Source organism: Tupaia chinensis, unplaced genomic scaffold (genome assembly GCF_000334495.1).
Source record: "Tupaia chinensis unplaced genomic scaffold, TupChi_1.0 Scaffold000119_2, whole genome shotgun sequence".
NCBI classification, from domain to species: domain Eukaryota; kingdom Metazoa; phylum Chordata; class Mammalia; order Scandentia; family Tupaiidae; genus Tupaia; species Tupaia belangeri.
Genome location: NW_006159586.1, coordinates 760,194 through 774,274, shown reverse-complemented (window position 1 = coordinate 774,274; position 14,081 = coordinate 760,194). Strand labels below are relative to the sequence as shown.

Below are 14,081 nucleotides of genomic sequence, written 5' to 3'. Positions count from 1 at the left end.
CAAGCCCAAAATCCTGAGAGAATGAAGAGATTGTAGCATGGTCATTCCCCTGGGGGATAATTTCTCACTTTCCCTTTCTTTCTCTCTCTGTCTCTCTCCAGTGACCACACACGTGCCTTATGGCAAAAATCTTTTTTTTTTTGGAGAGGTTTTCGCTATAGGGCATGTGCGCTCGCCAGACAGAGAGAGACATAGAGACAGAAAGCGAGAAATCACCCCCCAGGGGGGATGGTCACACCGCAATCCCTTCTCCTCCATTCTCCTCTCGGGATCTTGGGCACGCATGCACACGCGGCTGGCGTGAGTTTTAAGCCACCGGGTCCGGGACGCGAACCGCGGTCGACTACGTGGGAGTCCAGCGACATAGCCATTACGCTAACTGCTGGTTCCCATGGCAAAAATCTTTTAAAAAAATAGGTTTTACATTTCAGTTGTGCAGATAATACAGAATTCTAATATACTGCATAACCAGCTTCTCTTATGATTAACATTTTATATTAATATGGTATCTTGATTAACATTTTATATTAATATGGTATCTTGGTCATAATTGGTGAACAAATACTGATACCTTATCATTTCCTAAAGTATAATTTCTATTAAAATTTTCTTGGTTTGTACTTAATGTTCTTTTTCGGGTCCCAGGCATTATACAATATCATATTAAGTTGTTATGTCTCTTTGGGCTCCTCTTGGTTCTGACAGTTTCTTTGACTTTCCTTGTTTTTAATAACCTTGACACTTTTGAGTACTGGTCAGTTTTTTTAGAATAATCCTCAAATGGGAGTTGCTATGCTTTTCTCAGGAAAAACTAGGGATATGGGATTTTGAGAGGAAGACCACAGGGATTAAGTGCCATTCTCCTTACATCATGTCAAGGGTTCATACTACTATTATTTTCTTTTTTTGTTAAAGGATTATCTTATTTAATTTTATTTATTATTATTTTTTCTCTCTTTTCTTTTTTTGTAGAGGTTTTAAACTTAGGGCGTTGTATGCTGGTCTGAGAGAGACAGAGACAGTGAGAGGAAAAGTGAAAAATCACCCCCAAGGGGAATGGCCATACCGTAATCCCTTCTCTTCCATTCTTCTCCCAGGATCTTGGGCCCATGTGCACATGTGCCTGATGTGAGTTTCAAGTCACCGGGTCTGAGACTCAAACCACAGTTGGTCATGTGGGAGACCAGCAACTCTATGCCATCTGTTGGCCCCATTATTATTTTTTTAAAAAAAGAATTATTTTATTTGACTTTATTTATTTTAATTTCACAAGAGTGGGACAGAGTTAGAGAGAGAGCTAGGGAAAGTGAGAAAGTAAGCCACCAGGTCAGGGACTCAAACCATGATCGTCCATGTGGGAGTCCAGCACCCTTAACCATCATGCCACTTGCTGACCTTATTATTATTATTATTTAAAATTTGACCAGAGATGGAGAAAGAGAAAGTGAGAAGGCAAGTCACCAAGTCCAGGACTTGAACTGAAATTGGCTATGTGGAAACTTAACCACCAAGCCACCTGCAGGCCCCTTTTTATTAGGTTTTTAATGTTTTTGTCATAGAATGTGTGTGCTCATCAGAGGCAGAGAGCATAAGTCTCAAACTGCTGGGTCTGGGACTCAAATTATGATTGGCCACATGGGAGTCCAGTGTCCCACTCACCATTCCACCTACTGGCCTCAGGTTTATCATACATCATTAGAACCTGGGAGGTGATGAAAAATGGTCTCATGACAGCCTCCCTAATAGAGAAATGAGAGACAGACTTTTAGAAGCTGCACACAAACATCCTAGGTTTTTTGTTTGTTTGTTTGTTTTTTTAACCTCCCAGGCTTTTTAAATAAAGTCATTTAATCTAGTTTTCTGGCATATCTTGTAATTCTTGAGTGAATGTCAGGCATTGTGTTAATCTTCCCTTTTATTAACTTATGCTTATTCTTTTATTTCCCTTGGGTTTATTTTCCTTTCTTTTTAAAAAAGAATTAATTTTATTTATTTTTATTTTTAATGTCAGGCATTGTGTTAATCTTCCCTTTTATTAACTTATGCTTATTCTTTTATTTCCCTTGGGTTTATTTTCCTTTCTTTTTAAAAAAGAATTAATTTTATTTATTATTATTTTTAAAATTTGCTATAGGGGATGTGTGCTTACCACAGAGAGACAGATAGATAAAGAGAGAAGAAAAGTGAGAAAGCAAGCCACCAGGTTTGGGACTCAAACTGTAGTCAGCCATGTAGAAGTCCAGTGCCTTACCCTCCATGCCACTTGCTGGCCCCTCCTTGGGTTAATGTTATGTTCCATTTCAAGAAATTATTTAGGTCAACTTATTGCCAGTCTTTTTCATTTTTTTTTTACTTTGTAATTGCTAGAGGCATGTATACTCACCACAGAGAGACAGAGAGAGGAGAAGAAAGCATAGCCCAATGGAGCATGGTCATACTACAATCTTTTCTCCTTCATTTCTCCGCTTTTGGGCTTGCACACACACATGCTTGGGGTTTTTAAAACTTCCAGGTCTGCATGTTAGGCCATGTGGGGTCTAGTTCTCTTAACCATCGGGCCATGGGGCTGGCCCTATATTGTTCCTTTTTCTCCTTTTTCATGTCTTTTTGTTTAATTGTCAAAGGGAGTATACACTCATGCACGTGAGAGAGAGAAGGAGAAAGAGAAAGCACTCACCAATGGGACATGCTCAATCCTGCCATACTACTACGATTTCTTTTATTACATTTGTACATCCCATCAGGACTTTGGGCAATCTCATTCTTTCTCTAACACACACACACACACACACACACACACACACACACACACAGAGTTGTCCAGCATGTTTTTCAAATTACGGTGGCTAATTTGCTATGTGAGACCTTACTCCCTATGCATAGGCTTAACCATTGTGCTATTGGGTTATCCCTAAAAATATTATATAATATATATATATTTTTTTTTTTTGGAAAGATTTTTGTTATAGGGATCATGCACTTGCCAGAGAGAGACAGACAGAGAGTGGGAAATCACCCCTCAGTGGAGATAGCCACACTGCAATCCCTTCTTCGTTCTCCTTTCAGGATTTTGGGAACACACGCACATGTGCCTGGCATGGGTTTTAAGCTGTTGGGTCCGAGACTCGAACTGTGGTCAACTACGTGGGAATTCAGAAGTGTAACCATGACACCATCTGTTGGTTCTAAAATCTTTTATCTTTAATCATTCTTTTTGTTTGCTTTTTGGATCAATTTCTGAGATAGAGAAGGTAAAAATGTCCCATTACACTTGAGGAATACTGTAGTTTTGTGTAATACATTGAAGCCATATCATTAGGTACAAACAAATTTAGTTATTATATTTTACTGGTAAATTGAAGTCACTCAAGAAGTACCAGCTATGGTATCCCCATGAGGTACTTGTAGTTCATCTGTATTCCTCCTGGTCCAAGGGATTTTTAAAAAGGCTTGTTTTGGGGCCAGCAGATGGAGTAACAGTTATGTTACTGAACTCGCATGTAGTCAACTGTGATTTGAGTCCCAGAACCGGTGGCTTAAAACTCATGCCAGGTGGTGTGCGTGGGTGTTCAAAATCCTGAGAGGAGAATGGAGAAGAGATTGTAGCATGGTCATCCCCGCTGGGGGGTTTGGGTGGGGTGATTTCTAGCCAAAATCTCTCTTAAGAAAAAAAAAACGTTTATTTGTTTTATTCATGATAGTGTATGTGTATGCACATTCAGGAGATAGCAGCAGTCTGGACAAGATCTTTGTTGTACCTTGATCCCTTTTTCCCAGCCCTCAAGTTCAAGATTCTGGGCAGTATGCATACACCCAGTGTATTTTTATTTATTTTTTGGGAGAGGTTTTTACTATAGGGCATGTGTGCTTGCCAGAAAGAAGAGAGAGACAGAAAGTAAGAAATCACCTCCCAGGTGGGATGGCCATGCCACAATCCCTCCTCTTTCATGCTCCTCTTGGGATCTTGGGCACGCATGCACATGCCCCTGGCATGAGTTTAAGCCACTGAGTCCAGGACTCAAACCGCAGTCGACTATATGGGAGTCCAGTAACATAGCCATTACACCAACTGCTGGTCCCAACACCCAGGTATCTGAACATGCAGTTGGTCATACAGCTTCTAGCACTGTAGTTCAGTTTGCTATCTACTGTACCACCAGGCTGGGCTGAGTATCATTTTTATAATAAACATTTTCCAGATTTTTAACAAACCAGAAAATTAGCTGAAGATCAAATTCTTTGCAGAATGAGAAAAAGTTTTTGTTAACCGTTTACTGACTTTTTCAATAGTCTGGAAAAACCTGAAATTTTCTCTCTTCACATATCACCTCTACCTTATTCTGTTTCCTTTTTCCATTGATGTGTCCAATTAAACATGTTAGCCCTTTTCAATGGTATTTTCTATGTCTCCAACATTTTCTTATACATTTTTCACCTTTTTGGGTTTTTTTCTGTGCTTCATTCTAGTCTTTTTTTTGGAGAGATTTTTCGCTATAGGGCGCGTGCGCTCGCCAGACAGACAGAGACATTAGAGACAGAAAGCGAGAAATCACCCCCCCAGGGGGGATGGTCACGCCGCAATTCCTTCTCCTCCATTCTCCTCTTGGGATCTTGGGCATGCACGCACACGTGCCCAGCATGGGTTTTAAGCCACCGGGTCTGGGACGCGAACCGCGGTCAACTACATGGGAGTCCAGCGACATAGCCATTACGCTAACTGCTGGTTCCCCTTCATTCTAGTCTTCTAACATATGTTCTTGTTATTCATTCTCTCTTAAAGGGTGCAATATACCATTAGACCTGTACATTGAATTTTTAAAACTTGTTTTGAGTTTCCCCTTCCTCCCTGCCCTCCTCTACCTTCTTCACTCTTTTCCTTTTATTGTCAGAGGGCATTGTGTGTTCTCCAGAGAGACAAAGAGAGGGAGAATATAACCCCAATGAGGTGTGATTACACTGCAACCCTTTTTCTTGTTTCTCTATCCTGTTGGGACTTTGTACACATGTGCTTGGCATGTTTTTCTTTTCTTTCTTCTTTTTTTAAACTGCATCATGACTTTTTTTTTTAATTGTTTATTTTTATTTATTCATTCATTTTAATTTGACCAGAGAGAGACACAGAGAAAGAGTATGAGAGAAAGCAAGCTACCAGGTCCAGGACTTGAACCGTGGGTTGACCATGTGGGAGTGTCCAGCATCTTAACCACCACGCCACCTGCTGGTCCCCTCAGCATGTTTTTTGTTTTGTTTTTTTTTGAGAGGTTTTCGCTACAGGGTGCTTGCGCTCGCCAGACAGACAGAGAGAGACATAGAGACAGAAAGCGAGAAGTCACCCCTCAGGGGAGATGGTCATGCCGCAATCCCTTCTCCATTCTCCTCTCGGGATCTTGGGCACGAACGCACACGCGCCCGGCGTGAGTTTTAAGCCACTGGGTCCAGGAGGTGAACTGCGGTCGACTATGTGGGAGTCCAGCGACATAGCCATTATGCTAACTGCTGGTTCCCCCCTCAGCATGTTTTTCAAGCCCAGGGCTGGAACTTGAACTGTGTGGTTTGGTTATATGGCATCATGGACTAGCTCTCATTCCAGGTCTCTATTATGCTATTTTCTTGTCTTGTGTAGAATGCTTTTATTGTCACTTGCTGCTACTCTGGTGTTTAATTATTTCTATTAGTTTTCATTCCTGATGTTTGTTTTCATGTATGATCTGGTAATTTATGACTATGTTCAGATCAGTCTTTGGAAAATAATTTATGATATATTTTGAAGTTTGTGTTGATGACATCTTCATTCATAGACAATGTGTGTTTTTGCCTGGTGCCTATGTATTGGCACTCTAAGGCCAGTGTACATAACATTTAAGATTTGAGATTTCCTGATTACCAATTTGTGAAAATACTGACTTACGTCTGGTTATTTTTACTGTGTGGTTTCACATTTAATAAGGGGATTGTATAGGGACCAGGAGATGGCATAATGGTTATGTTGCTGGACTCCCACATAGTCGACTGCAGTTCGAGCCCTGGACCCAGTGGCTTAAAATTCATGCTGTTTGCATGTGTGTGCATGCCCAAAGTCCCAGGGGGAGACTTGAGAAGGGATTAGTGTGGCCATCCCCCAGGGGGGGTGGTTTCTTGCTTTATCTTTTGTCTCTCCAATGAGCGCATGCACCCTATGGCAAAATTCTCTAAAAAAATGGGGATTGTATATTATTGCTTTCCACCTTTCATGGGTGCTCCCCCCCTCCCCCGGCTCTGTATTCTTACAAGATGCACAGCTCAGCTTATTAATTTTAAAAAAATTTTTGCACTGGCAAATTCCTTTAAGAAAAATGCTTGGCTCAACACTGAAATATTGTCATCTAAGAGTTTGGCTGGATTATCCCGTGTATTATATATTGCTTGTTTTCTTCAAATCTTGTTATATATTGCTTGTTTTCTTCAAATCCTGTGCTTGTTCTCAGCTGGTGCGTTGGATCCAATTACCAAATTGTATAACATATACACTGATATGAAATCATCCTTTCTGTTTATAGGTGATATTAAAAAAACTAACCTTGGTCCAGTTAGTAGTGTGCTGGTTGGAACATCTGGATCCCTCATGGTTAATGAGGGATCCCATCCTTTTCCTCCATTACTTTATTCTGTCAGGACTGTGGGTATGCATGCACATGTACCAGTGTTTCTGTCAAGTCAGTGGGGCTGGGATTCTAACTGTGGTCAGCTATATGGATCTAGCTCCCGCTGCACAGCACTTAACTGCTAAGCTATGGACTAGCCTTTCAAATAGCAATATTTTAACTTTGTTGATCTTCTCTAATGTATTAGTTTTATATTTCGTTATTTTCTCTTTTTTAAAAAAGAATTTTATTATTTTATGGAACTTTATTTTTTTAATTTACTTATTTTAATTTGGCTGGGGGAGTGGGAAGAGAAGTGGGGAGTGAGAATTCAAGTCACCAGGTCCAGGATTCGAACCACGATCAGCCATATGGGAGTCCAGCGCCTTTATCCACCATGCCACCCGCCAGGCCCTGCATTTCATTATTTTCTACTGTTACCTCTATTTTTTTCATTCCTCCTTTATATTTGTGTGACTTACCTTGCTTTTCCTTTCCTAACTTCTATGCTATAAAGCCATTATGAAGCACATTCTGGAATCTAGGTAATTTAACTCAGTCCAAGTCTAAAATTTAATAGTAATAATTAAATATTGAGAATACAAGAACTGTGCAAGTAAATACTTTAGAGATTAAAAAAAAGGGGGGGGGAAGGAGGCATAATGCTACATCTTGAATGTACTCTCCCCAAAGGTAGTGTTTTGATAACTTAATCTCCAATGAAACTTGATTGGGAAGTGGGGTCTAATAAGAGGTGATTAGATGACAAAGGCTCTGATCCCATGTGGGGAGCACATTAGTTATTTAGAAAGTGGGCTTACTATAAAACTGAGTTTGGCTCCCTTTTGATCTCTCCTCCTCACTTGTTCTGCATTCCAACATATGACACACATAAAGGACCTCATCAGACACTGGCACTTCAGTCTGACTTGCCAGCATCTAGAATTTTAAGAAATAAATCTCTATCCTGGGCCAGTAGGTGGCATGGTGGTTAAGGTGCTGGAATTCCCACATGGCCAGCCATGGTTTGAGTCCTGGACCTGGCAGCTTGCTTTCTCACTCTCCTCTTTCTCTGGCAAAAGTCATGTGAAAAATATTATTAACAATAATAAATAATTCTTCAAAAAAAAAAAATCTCTGTCTTTTATAAACAGTCTGTGGTATTATGTTATAGCAACCAAAATGGACTAAGACACATATGAAGATGATAACTTGAGGGCCAGTGAGTAGCATAGTGGGTAAGGCAGCTAAATCCCACATGGCTAAATGCACGGTTTAAGTACCAGGCTGGATGGCTGAGAAACACGCTGCAGGCGTGTCCATCCAAAATTCTGAAGTGAGGGTGAAATGGAGGAGACGGGGTTGCAATGTGACCATTCCTCATGGTGGGAGAGGGGTAATGGAGGGGAGTGCTTTCTTATTTCTTTGGAGAGTGTACGCATCTCTGGCAAAAAAAAAAAAAAAGTTATTAACCACATGCATTGCTATTATGAGCATAAGCCAAATAACTTCTTGAGAAGCCATAAGAAATTAAACATTTGGACCAGCAGATGGCATAATGGTTACATCACTGGACTCCCATGGTTGACCACGGTTCAAGTCCTGAACCCAGCAGCTTGAAATTTACACTGGGCATGTGTGCATGCCTACTCAAATCCAGAGGGCAGAATGGAGAAGGGATTGCAGAAGGGCCATGCCCACTGGGAGGTGATTTCTGTTTCTCTGTCTCTCCAGTAAGCACACACACTCTGTAGTGAAAATCTCTCTAAAAAAAAATTAAAAATTATCTTCCCTGGGACCAGCAAATGGCATAATGGCTACGTCGCTGGACTCCCATGTAGTTGACCACAGTTCAGACCCAGTGGCTTAAACTCACACTGGGCATGTGTGCATGCGTGCCCAAGATCCTGAGAAGAGAATGGAGGAGTAGGGATTGTGGAATAGCCATCCCCCCAGGGGGATGATTTCTCACTTTAGACATTTGAGTGAAATTAAAAAGAAATAAACTGAGATGTATAACATATTAATCTCAAATATTATGCTGAATGAAAAAAGTCAAAAAGAGGCTAGTAGGTGGCATAATGGTTAAGGTGCTGGACTTCCATGGCCAACTGCAGTTCAAGTCTTGGACCAGGTGAGTTGTAAACCATACTGGGTGTGTGTGCATGCATGCCCCAAATCCCAGGAGAATGGAGAAGAGATTAAAACCTGGTCATACCCACTGGGGGGTGATTTCTAACTTTCCCTTTCTCTGTCTCTCCATCTTTATGGCTATGCATGTGCCCCATGGCAAAAACCTTAAAAAAAAAAAAAGCTAAAAATAAGAGTATATCCTGTATGATTCCAGTTAATGCAAATGTTAAAATATGAAAAACTAATTTACAGTATTAGAAATCAGATCAAAATTTGTCTGATGGGAAGTCTCACTGGGAAAGGGCAGCAGTGATCTTTATGGGGGTTGGAAATGTTCTGTAACATTGATAAACATTTCCCAAAACAGACTGAAAGTTTACTTAAGATAGGAGGACTTTGGGACCAGCAATTGGCATAATGGCTATGGCACTGGACTCCCATGGAGTCGACTGTGGTTTGAGTCCTGGACCTGGTGGCTTAAACTCACACCAGGCATGTGTGCATCCATGCTCAAGATCCCGACAAGAGAACGGAGGAGAAGGAATTGTGGCGTGGCCATACCCCCTAGGGGGTGATTTCTCACTTTCTATCTCTTTCTAGCGAGTGCACATGCCCTATAGCAAAAATCTCTATTAAAAAAATGATAGGAGGACTTCACTATATGTTATCTTAATACAAATTATTGTTCAAAATATTGTTGAGCTTAGCTGGAATGTATACTAATGTCCATTATACTATGTTTTCAGCTGTTGTGTTTAAACGTCTCAGAATAAAAAGTTAGGAAATAAAAATGTAAAGAGCCTTTGAAATAGTTTCAGTAAAGGTTAAGACCAAACACTATCTGCAAAGTGTAAAGGAGGGAGGAAATGTGATTAGAAATAGGTGTATGATTGCAAAAGAAGGTGGACTGAAAAATCATCTGAGAAACTTGCACATAGTTACAGGAGAGAGGAAGTAATCAGTGTAAAGCAAATGAGAGATGTTAAAGTTAGTAAGGTCTGATGGGTTCAAATAGAGGAAGGGAAAGGATTAAGACAGGTGTTTATAATTAAATACAATATTTCATTCATGGTTCAATGAGGTTGAATACTCTTCTAAAATTACTGGGATGTATTCTATCTTATTTGTTGTTTATCATTTGTTTAGCCAACTGTTTAGATACAAAAGGTGTATTAATTTCCTCACAATGTAAATTTATAAAGTATATTCATATATCATATTTAATCCTATAACATCTTGAGATCAGGTATAATAATTTGTTTTATAGATTACAAAAATTAGGTTTACTGAAGTTAAACAGCTTATAAATGGAAAATCCACTCTTGAGATTTTTGACTTTATATAGTATAATCTTAGGATACCAGAATCACAATACTTCTAATGAGTCTTCTAATTAGGGCCATGTTAAGAGGATAGCTTAGCCAGGTAATTGCCTAGAGACTCAATCCATAAAGAATGTTAAAATATTTTAACATTTAAAATGTAATGATAAAAATGAAATTTCTTTAGTGGAAGAGTTCAGTAAGTGGATGGAAGTGTACTTTGATATCTGGCTTATCATGGGTATATCTCCCTCCTTCACCTCTACTCAACAGGAGTATATTATGCCACGTTATAAGAAGTTGGATCCAAGTAAGTGCAGGGTTCTTTTTTTCCCCCATTGAGGCATTTTATTTGTATGTGTGTGTTACATTCCTAGAAAAAGAATCCCAGGGTTTTCCCTCCTGTGTTTCTATCTTGCTTCTTCATGGTCCATTACAGCTGAGGTTTCAGCACAATGAAACCAAACTGCTGGGACAGGAGACTATTTGGCCATTTTTCTAGATCTTTGAGTTGTACATCAAATCTGGGGCTGATCACTCCACACCTGTTTAACGGGCCTGTGAGACTCACAAAAATGTTTCCAGTTCTGTGGTCACTGATGACTTCAAAGGTGCCAATGTAATCATGCTTCATCATCACAGTTAGAAACTGGACAATTACTTTGGAGCATGGCCTACTATGAACTTGGTGTTTGCCTTTTTCTGGCATTGTTGATGTGCTTGAGAGCATCAGTCACAACAAGCAAGTGCACCATTATGGTGGCAGGAAAGACAGCAGAAAGAATTAGGGATTTCTTTTCGATGAGTAGGATATACAAATCTGAACCAGAGCTCAACTGCTCACAGCAGTTGAGAGCTATCCTTCTCAACGCTTATACTCTGCATTTACTTTAAACAATATTAAGGAATACAGTTTAAAAACAAGTGAAAATAATAATCTGGTTTGGGGAGATAAACTGTATCCTAATTCAGAACTGTTTTGGTTGTAACTAATAGAAAACCCAACCCAAACTATTTACAGCAGAGCAAAATTGGCTCAAGAAAACAGAGGAGTACAGGAGGGTGAGTCAAAGTCAGCCGAGTATTTTTTTCATGTGTGTATGAACTTTGTTCACAAGAAATATGGGCCTTCAAATTGGCTCTTCTAGTAGAAAAATGGTTGGTATTCTACATGCCATAAAAGTGACACTTCTTGGGCCAACAGGTAGTGTGAGGTTAAGGAATTGGATCCCACAGGGCTGAATGTGCAGTTCAAGTCCTGGGCCCAGTGGCTTGAAAAATCACGCTGGGCATGTATATGTGCCCAGGATGCTGAGAGGAGAATGGAGAAGAGATTGCAGTGAGCCTAAGAGATTCATTTTTCAAGAATAGCTAAACAAAAGTTGCCTGACCAGCTTGCAGATGTGACAACCTGCAAAAGTACACATTCCCAAAAAAATCCCTGAACAAAGAAAATTCAGAAACAACATGTCATCCTTGAGAAAGTACTTCTCTTTTTTTTGGAGAGGTTTTTGCTATAGGGTGCGTGCGCTCACCAGAGAGAGAGAGAGAGACAGAGAGACAGAAAGTGAGAAATCCCCCCCCCGGAGGATGGCCACGCCGCAATCCCTTCTCCTCCATCTTCCTCTTGGGATCTTGGGCACGCACGCACACACACCCGGCGTGAGTTTAAGCCACCGGGTCCAGGACTCGAACCGCGGTCGACTACGTGGGAGTCCAGCGACATAGCCATTACGCTAACTGCTGGTCCCGAAAAATGACTTTTCAAGATGGTGGCTTGTTCCTTCTTATTTCCTGATTCTTCTCTCTCCTCACTATATGTAGCAGGTCTTTCTCATGGTCTTGTCCTGAGTATATACCTTTCTGCCAGATAAGAGAAGGAAGAGGACGATAAATGCCTTACAATGGAACAATGAAACTGAGGTGACATCCAGGAAGATTGTACACTCCGTAGTACAATGAGAAACTGGGGCGAAGGACTTACATGCTAGGGAATCAATTTACAATTTGCTTGTTGTAACTATTTTCAGTGTGCTGGCTCATCTGACATCTAACCTTGCAAAATTGCTGTTAAAGTCTCACTTCACCATACCTTGCTTCTCTGTGTCCATTCTTTGGCATTGGATGGTACGTTTCCCACAGAGGCCATCCTCCCTGAGAGGTGATTTCTCCTTTTCCCTCTCTATCTCTGGAAAGCCCATGGTGCCCTATAGTAAAAACTTAAACAAAAAAAAAGCATCATCTCTTTCTGCCAAATAAGTGCCCCAGACTTTTCTGATTGGCTGACCTTAGGGCATAAGCTCACAGTTGATCTAACTGGCTAGGCCTGGGAATGCACAGTACTATTTGTATTTACATATCCAGCTCTAATCTGATCACTGTGGCCAGAAGGACATAATAGTTCTTATTGGTTTAAATCAGTCTGGGGCAGCACATAGAACTCCTTGCAGACACACCTACTCAACCCAGCCAGTAGCTGCTACACACTGAGGGAAGAGCAGAATGGAAGCAACTACAATGAACATTATAAACAAGTCTCAGTGGGGCTTTGCTTCTCTTACAGTTTTTATTTATGTTGGTCTTTCTTTACAGGTATAAACTCCTTGATGGTAGGGCTGTGTTATACTCTGTTCATCTTTCTGTTCTTCCAAAGCTCTTAGCCCTTTGGCATTCACTTAATGTCTATTAAACAATGTTAAACTGTACAGAAGTGTAAATCAAAACCTAAGGAGAATATACTAAGCAAGAACAGCCAAGATCACAGTTTATGGCAGGTCAGAATTACAACCTATTCTATAGACACTAATCATTCAGTCCTTTATTCATCAAATAGGAGGCTATTTGTCAATCATTTATCAATCATTACAGTGTAATAGGTTTAAAATTTTTATCCTTGCTATGTATATAATAATCATACAAACAACTACATAATTAACATAGAAGTTTAGTGTACTATGAGATCATAAAAGAGGGATTTGAATTAAAATGGGGATGTGCTAGAAGTCTGCTCAAGGGTGCAAAGCTCTGCAAGGCTGACCCACAAGATTCTGGGTGGGTTCACAAATGGAGAGTTCCCTGAGCCCAGGCGCAGGTGTGTACCCAAGATCCAGAGTTGACTGAAGCTGATCATAGACCCTGTTGAGGGTGCTGTTCACTCTGTGTCCTTAGCTCATGAAAGAAATAAAACAAACAAATCGGGGATGTAGATAAGGAAAGGTCGTTCTGAAGAAGTGGTACCTAAAGTGAGGCCTGAAGGATGAACAGGAGTTTGGCAGGTAAAGGAGACTCAGAAATTATTTTGGCCCAAAGATCAACATTTGGCGGTTTTAAAACGGGACAGAGGAGAGGTCTCATGAGGACCTGGGAGAAATGAAGTGTTGGAGTGCCGAAGAGGCAGTAGGTAGGCGCCTGATTAAACAGGGCCTTGTTAGTTATATTAAATGTCTTAAAGTCCTTTCTCGGATGGGTTCATCCATTTCTTCTTCCAGGAAATCTGAACCCTTGACTCGGTCATCATTGTCTGACCAGCAGGACTCAGCGTCTTCTCCCATCCTGCATCAGCACAGTAGGGATGCTTCAAGCTTCCTCCTTACACTCTGCCTTCATTCCTTCTCAGCTATCAGATTTCCCTCACCCCAAGACTTTTCATCAGGGCCCTTCTAAGCGCTCTTATTTCACTCCCTCCCAAGCCCCACCCGCAAACTCCACTCCGCAGTCCATGACATTCAGAAGCCCTTCAAAGTCAGAACGAATCAGCCAGGTTAGTAGTTAGAGGATATTAGCAACTCAAAAAGGTCTCCTCCATCCTGCACCCCGAGATGGGAACAGTAGCTTACCCAACACCCACATTTAGGTTCTGCCACAACAACTCAGAGGGGTCATTTTATTGGCGGCTGCTCTTCCGTCCACAGCCACCGTCTGCGGGGTGCCGTGAGGATCTTCCCGAATGTTCCTGTCACGAGTCCCGGCCCCCTCTTCCTCTCCGCCGCTTCTCGAGGCCAGGCCC

At 40.9% G+C, this 14,081-nt stretch overlaps 1 protein-coding gene across 2 annotated transcripts in view; it reads right to left on the bottom strand.

Moving 5' to 3' along the window:
* KATNAL2 (katanin catalytic subunit A1 like 2) overlaps window positions 1-14,075 on the bottom strand; it is a 142,373-nt gene extending 128,298 nt beyond the window's left edge. The window contains exon 1 of one of the 2 annotated variants that reach the window (XM_006144428.3): window positions 13,912-14,075. The gene's annotated coding sequence lies outside the window, so the exon portion shown is untranslated. The remainder of the gene's footprint in view (window positions 1-13,911) is intronic. The other variant, XM_006144431.3, reaches the window with a different exon arrangement.
* Window positions 14,076-14,081: the final 6 nt, after the last annotated feature.